The sequence below is a fragment of the Mirounga leonina genome, unplaced genomic scaffold (assembly GCF_011800145.1).
Source record: "Mirounga leonina isolate KUSES-001 unplaced genomic scaffold, KU_Mleo_1.0 Mir_106, whole genome shotgun sequence".
In the NCBI taxonomy this organism is placed as follows: Eukaryota; Metazoa; Chordata; class Mammalia; order Carnivora; family Phocidae; genus Mirounga; species Mirounga leonina.
In genome coordinates, this window is record NW_023270232.1 from 1,298,513 (window position 1) to 1,305,946 (window position 7,434).

General features: G+C 35.7%; 1 non-coding gene across 1 annotated transcript; it reads right to left on the bottom strand.

Annotated features, from left to right (window-relative positions):
• Nucleotides 1-5,442: 5,442 nt before the first annotated feature.
• LOC118018446 lies at nucleotides 5,443-5,573 on the bottom strand. The gene has a single exon (XR_004681409.1). It is a non-coding gene; the product is annotated as a small nucleolar RNA SNORA63 (small nucleolar RNA).
• Nucleotides 5,574-7,434: the final 1,861 nt, after the last annotated feature.

Here is a 7,434-nt window from a genome sequence, read left to right on the forward strand (position 1 = left end):
GAAGAAGAAATGAAAGCTGGGATAAAGAACTAGCTTTGGAGCTCACTAGCAAGTCATCTTGGGCAGAGTGCTTGAATTCTCTATACCTTAATGTTCACACCAATAAAATAAAGATGAACATGCCTATATCTAACTGTATTAGTTTCTTTTTTTTTTTTCTTAAGATTTTATTTATTTATTTGAGAGAGAGAATGAGAGAGAGAGAGCACAAGAGGGGGGAGTGGGAGGGGGAGAAGCAGACTCCCTGCTGAGCAGGGAGCCCGATGCGGGACTCGATCCCGGGACTCCAGGATCATGACCTGAGCCGAAGGCAGTCGCTTAACCAACTGAGCCACCCAGGCGCCCTGTATTAGTTTCTGTTACCGCATAACCAATTGCCACAAAGCTAGTGGCTTAGTCATTAGGCCACTCAGTAGTGCCCATTTCTTATTTTACAGCTTGTTTTGGCTGGAAGTCCAATCACGATGAAGCTAATTTTTTCCTCAGGGTTTCACCAGGCTGCAGCCAAGGTGCCAGTTGGTCTACATCCACATCTGGAGGCTCACTGGGCAGGAATCTGTTTCCAAGCTTATTCAGGTTGTTTGGAAGAATGTATTTCCTTGTGGTTGCATGACTGAGGACCCTGGCTTCTTACTGGCTATCAGGTGGAAACTACTCTCATGCCTGACGCTGCCCACAGCATCCTGCCAACTGGCATTCTCCACCGATCCTCTCACATTACTTCAAGGCGAGCAGCAGAATCTCTCACCCCAGTGTGCAAAGATGGAGTCCTATAGAACATGATGCAATCTTGTGTGTGACATCTCATTATAGTTGCCTTACAATGGAACCTAATCAAGGGAGTGACAGCCGGCTCATCACCTTGGCCATTTCTATTGGCTAATAACAAGTCCTGAATTCCCCCTTTAGTGAAGCGTGAAGGATTTTACAAGTGTTGGACCCATTGGTTGTTACCTTACATTATGTCTGCCACACTATATCATAGGTTTTGGGGAATACAAAATGATCAAAATATATGTGTATGTATGTAATTATAAACAGTTTTTCTAAACTTTAAAGTATTATGCAAAGCTAAGAAGGCATTAGCTTTTGATATACTATTTCGAGCAGGATTTATCTTATTAATACTGAACTAAAAGTCTAAAAAGATCTTCAACCACAAAGGATATTTCTGGTATATGTGTGAAAAAGTAGATGGATGGATAGATAGATACTCTATGATTAATGCAGCAAAGTATATGCATACATCTTTGAAAAGATCACCAAATATACTAAGCAATTACATTCTAAGTGGATGCAAAAAGGAGGATGCTGAATTTAGTCAATTTTTGCCCTTTTAACATCTCACATAACATAATTGAATTATATTTTGTCATAGTCATTTTGAGTAAATTTGAAACATTAGAAAGTTTGATTATGAATAAACTTATTTATTTTTACTGTTTCCCTAATATTACTTTAAAATATTTTTCTATTATTTTTCTCTTTCAAGTGAGTTTTACTAATACAGAGGAAATAATATTAAAAAATAAAGAAATGGAACATAGATGAGTGCATATTTACTTCCAAAGAACTGTAATTTTTGAAGTAGCTCCCATATATATCATTTTATTGTGGTGACATAATATTTAAAAAAAGATATCTCCATTTGGCATTGGTTTGATACTATTCCTTCAATAAATATGTTTCAAAATCTCATTAAAAGATTGGCTAAAACTTGGCTTTTCCTTTATATAATTTACAGAGTTTATGAAAGAATTTCCAGAAGCTTTTTAAACTTTCATGTAGTGTAATAATAAATATTAATCCTGGTTGGTATGGACTTCAGAGAAATGCCAGAAACCTCCCAGTAAGCTACGAGGATTGAAATACTAACTAGAAACAGTAACTCAAAAATATGTTGTAATCCTGAATTCATCGTAGTAACTACTCTGAGCCTTCTTTGTCAACAGAAAGTATAAGTGGGGGCACCTGGGTGGCTCAGTTGGTTAAGCGACTGCCTTCGGCTCAGGTCATGATCCTGGAGTCCCGGGATCGAGTCCCGCATCGGGCTCCCTACTCGGCAGGGAGTCTGCTTCTCCCTCTGACCCTCCTCCCTCTCATGCTCTCTGTCTCTCATTCTCTCTGTTTCAAATAAATAAATAAATAAATAAATAAATAAATAAATAAATAAATAAAAAAGAAAGTATAAGTGGAAAATTATTTCTCTGGGAGACAATATATGGACAGGTCTTCTTTAGAAAGGGCATACATGCTTTCAATTCATGATTTAAACATGATTGAAAAGGTCACACATAGTAGTCTTCTAAATTATTTTGTATGGTGCAAAAGTATCTGTTTTATTCTTCAACCAATTCAACTGAAATGTATTACTTCTTTTTCTTTTTTTTAAGATTTTATTCATTCATTTGAGACACAGAGATACAGAGAGAGAGCATGAGCAGGAGAGGCAGGGGGAGAGGGAGAAGCAGACTCCCCACTGAGCCAGGAGCCCAATGCGGGACTCGATCCCAGAACTCCGGGATCGTGACATGAGCCGAAGGCAGACGCTTAACCATCTGGGCCCCCCAGGCGTCCTACTTCTTTTTCTTATAGTGGGAACAGAAGCAGAAAATTTTAAGATTTTTTTTTTAAGAAACTGGTCCTGTTATGATTTTAATACATTTTATCACATAATAGCATTTGAAATTTATTAAGTTCTTTGTGCCAGAAATTAATGTAATTTTCCATATATTAACCATATATTTTTTTTTCAACAATTCTGAGAGGAATATACGCACAAGGAAGCTAAGATGCAGGAAATTGAATAATTTGTCCAAAGTCATGCAGCTATTTAATGGCAAAGTCAGGATTTGAACCCAAGCAGTCTGACTGGAGAGCACTTGTGGTTATCAAATATGCTCAATTGACTTCAAACATCATATTTTTGCTTCTGATATATGAATTCAGAATCTACTTATTAAACTTAATGTTAGCGTGATAGCACTATACTGGCAGAATCTCAGAGAAATGGTATTCTTCTTAATTAATTCTTTTTTTTTCATAGATGTGGGTTCATTTTAATAGGGATAGCAATTTTAGAAGGAGGAAAAGAGATTTCCAAGATGCTTTTAGACCAACTAAAGTGGTTAATGGAATAAATAAGTTTGAAAATCACTAATGAATAGCTGACCAGAAAATAACACATTTCTTCACTAATAAGCTAGAGTTATATGATTCTGGAAACTCAAAAATTAATGAGGAAATTTATTACTATCTCTTCTTAATCTCCAACTGTGTTCGCTATTTTTAATGAAGTCTAGAAAATGTGCTTTACTGTGTGTGTGGGGGGGGGTGCTTGAATTGGTCAATGTGTTTTTACCATGCAGTTTAATAAAATCACTATAGAGTTAGAAAATAGGCAAGGATTCACATTCTGGCTCTGTTAGCCATTTTTGGATAATGCTACATAAATAAACTGACCCAAAAAATAAAACAAATGAATAAAATAAATAAACCAAGCAGGTAAACAGGTAAAAATCTTGATTGACATTCTATCTTAAACTTGGATGAATTTGTTACGTTTTAGACTTAATTCATATACCAGTATAGTTGGCTAATTATCAGATCCCCAAACATTTTGGAGGTTAAGCAAAAAAGGAAGAGATTGTGGAAAGTGTGGAGAGATTTTTAGCTATAGAAATGACAAAAACCTATGCTGATCAGAATACTTTCTTCCCTAAGCACTATGATCACTGTTTGCTTTTTTATTATATTTGTATGACCTTGTGGTAACCTAAATTATTTTTTCTCCGAAGTGGAATGTGCAAGATAATCCAATGCAGAACAAGAAGAAAATACCAAAGCATCTACTTATATTGTTATTTTACCTAAATAAGCAAGGACAATGTTAATGCTTGCAATAAAATTAACTGAATTCATGAATCAGCTAAATACATGCCACAGCCCATGAGGCACAAGGGGAAAAGGGAAGTTCCAAAAGTAAGGGCAGCAGTGCCTTTAAAGCATAGTGTTTACTTTGGCCAATTAAGTAAATTACTGCATTAAGTTATCTATTTTTAACTATTGTAATCTTCAGAAAATGGATAATTTAAAAATATTACCTATTAACAAATGGTAAATCTAAAATAGCATTCATAAAGCAAGCTCCAGAATTAAACAAGAAGGTGGCTGGTCCATACTTTCACTCCTACTCTTGAATGAGCATTTTATCAGCACATCACATTAAATGTAATGACAATATATCAGAAATGACAACTTTTGACATATGAATTTACATTCTCATTAAAAATGAGCATTTCTCAAAGTGGATATTGAATAATGTATTTATAGATTCTTTGGGTATTATATGTTTAGCTATGATGGAAGTAACAATTAAATATTAAAGTGAACTAAGAATCTAATCTTAGAACATTGCTCTCACTAAAACCATTAAATCCATTAGGAATGAAGGGGAGTAGGAGATACAGGCTTCCAGTTACAGAATAAATAAGTCATAGGGATAAAAGGCACACGGTGAATATAGTCAATGGTATTGTAATAACGTTGTATGGTGACAGATGATAGCTACACTTGGGGTGAGCATAGCATACTTATAGACTTGTCAAATCACTATGTTGTACACCTGAAACTAATGTAACATTGCATGTCAACTATACTTCAGTAAAATAAAAATAAAAAATAAAATAAAGAAAAAAGTAAATTGAAAAAGAAAATGTATTATATATATATACATACAATAGAGTATTATCAGATATAATAAGAAAATCCTGCCATTTGTGGCAACATGGATAGAATTTAAGCCCTTATGCTAAGTGAAGTGAATCAAACAGAAATAATAATAATAATAATCATAATTGAGAAAAATGTTTTTTATAATTCATAAATGAAATATTTATGCTAAATTTTTGTTAATCTTAGAACTTTTATCCCTATCTCTGTCTTACAGATTATATTAGTAAAATAGTACATATATAAGTTATAAAAATATATAAATAAATATTTTTATAATATATAAATATTTTGTTTACTAATTTAGATTTGAGATTTCTTTTTTTTCTGAGAGACGATTTACATAATCTAAATATTTGGAAAACTTTCTTCTGAATAACTTGTAAGTATTTATCTTATTTCTATACATAATACATTTAAAATAGCCCAAACATGTACAACTATACATGTAAATATAAATTATTTATTAAACCCACAGGTCCTTTTTTTTTTTTTTAAAGATTTTATTTATTTATTTGACAGAGAGAGAGACAGACAGAGAGGGAACACAAGCAGGGGGAGTGGGAGAGGGAGAAGTAGACTCCCCGCTGAGCAGGGAGCCCGATGCGGGGCTCGATCCCAGGACCCTGGGATCATGACCTGAGCCAAAGGCAGACGCTTAATGACTGCGCCACCCAGGCACCCCTGAAGTCAGTGTTTTACTTGGTAAACATGTCTGAGACCATGCATCCCTGGCTGCTAAGCACCATGGCGGCCAGGGCTAGAAAGGTAACAGCTTTATTTTGAGCAGGGGGCAAAGACAAGGCAGCACTTTATAGCTACATTGTAACTAGATCCTGCATCTGGTTACTTTTAGTTTTTGATGCTATAAATATCATCAGCCTTCCCCCTGTAGGGCTCTCATGGATAACCTATTCTTCAATGACTTCATTAAATTCAACATACATATTTTTTTACCCTTCTTCTTCCCCCAGACATGTCTCCTCCTCTCTTGAAAAAAAAATTCACTTTCTCTTGTTTTTCTGATACAGTGCTCTTCGGTTTTCGTTTTCAATCCCTGACTGCTTCTTGCCATCTGTCTAGGATTATTCTCCTCTACCTGGACATTAATTTTTTTAATTCCTCTGAGATTTGCACTGTACCTCTGCCTTTCTCACTCTCTCTACCCTACATAGTCCCCTCAGATTATCTAACTCACACCTAGGAATCCATTCATTACTTACAAAATTAAGAAATCGTATCTTTTAGGGCGCCTGGGTGGCTCAGTTGGTTAAGCGACTGCCTTCGGCTCAGGTCATGATCCTGGAGTCCCTGGATCGAGTCCTGCATCGGGCTCCCTGCTCGGCAGGGAGTCTGCTTCTCCCTCTGACCCCCCCCCCCCTCATGTGCTCTCTCTCATTCTCTCTCTCTCAAATAAATAAATAAAATCTAAAAAAAAAAAAAAGAAAAAAAGAAATCGTATCTTTTAGCACAAGTCTCTCTTCTGAACTCACAATCTATATATCCAGCTGCCTTCTTTATAAATTCTTGTAAATGTCCCATAGTCTCCAGAAAATCCTATTTTCAAAGGAAAATTAAAGATCTCCATCCAGTTCTCCCTGGCAACTCTTCAGAAAACTTTGTCCATAAACCGTAAACTCAGGAATCAACTTGAATAATTCTGCTTCCTCATTTACATGTGAATTTTTCCCTCTTAATATATCTAGAAACCTATTAATTGGCCGCTCTCCCTACCTCTATTCAAGTCCAAGCCACCATCATCCTCATGGAGCCAAATGCAGTAGTTTCTCCTTAGGTTTATATCAATGCACTTGTGAATGTCTCCATTCTAAGCTTCCATCATGGCCAGGGAAATATTTTGAAATGATAAATTTAATTATGTCAGTGACATCACTATCTCCTCACCATTTAAAGGTAACTCCTATTAGGTGCTAAAAGACTCAGCCCCCAGCTTTGTCTCAAGACAACCTCCTTACCATAACTACATGTTATCCCATTTACTCTGACATCACTAAACTACTTTCAGTTGCTTGTACTTTTCACACTTATTCCTCAGTGTCCATTACACCTCTGGTTGCATGTATTCCAGATATTCCTTGTTTATTAACTTATTCTCATGCTTCTAATAGCAGATTGGGATTTACCTGCAGGAAAATTCTTCTTTGGTCTCCCTAACTAGGTCATGACATTTTTATTATCACAGGCACACATGGCTTTTCTTCATGACATTTACCCCAGTTGCAATTTTATATTTGTATAATTATTTAATAAGTGCTTGTCTTTACCTATATCATTATAGCAACCCTCTGTGCCATTACTGGCTATTTTCTTAGGATAAATTTTCAGAACTGGAATTTCTGACTAAGGGGAACACATTCTGTACTAGAGCTCTGAATAGGTGTGGTCCAATCTTTCTTCAGAAAGAAATATTGAGGGGCGCCTGGGTGGCTTAGTAGGTTAAGCCACTGATTCTTGATTTTAGTTCAGGTCATAATCTTGGGGTTGTGAGATCGAGACCTGTGTTGGGCTCCATGCTCAGTGGGGAGTCTGCTTGAGATTCTCTCTTTCTCTTTTCCTCTGCCCCTCCCCCAGCTCACACTCTCTCTTAATAAATACATAAATAAATCAATAAAAAAGTCTTTAAGAAAGAAAGAAGGAAAGAAAGAAAGAAAGAAAGAAAGAAAGAAAGAAAGAAAGAAAGAA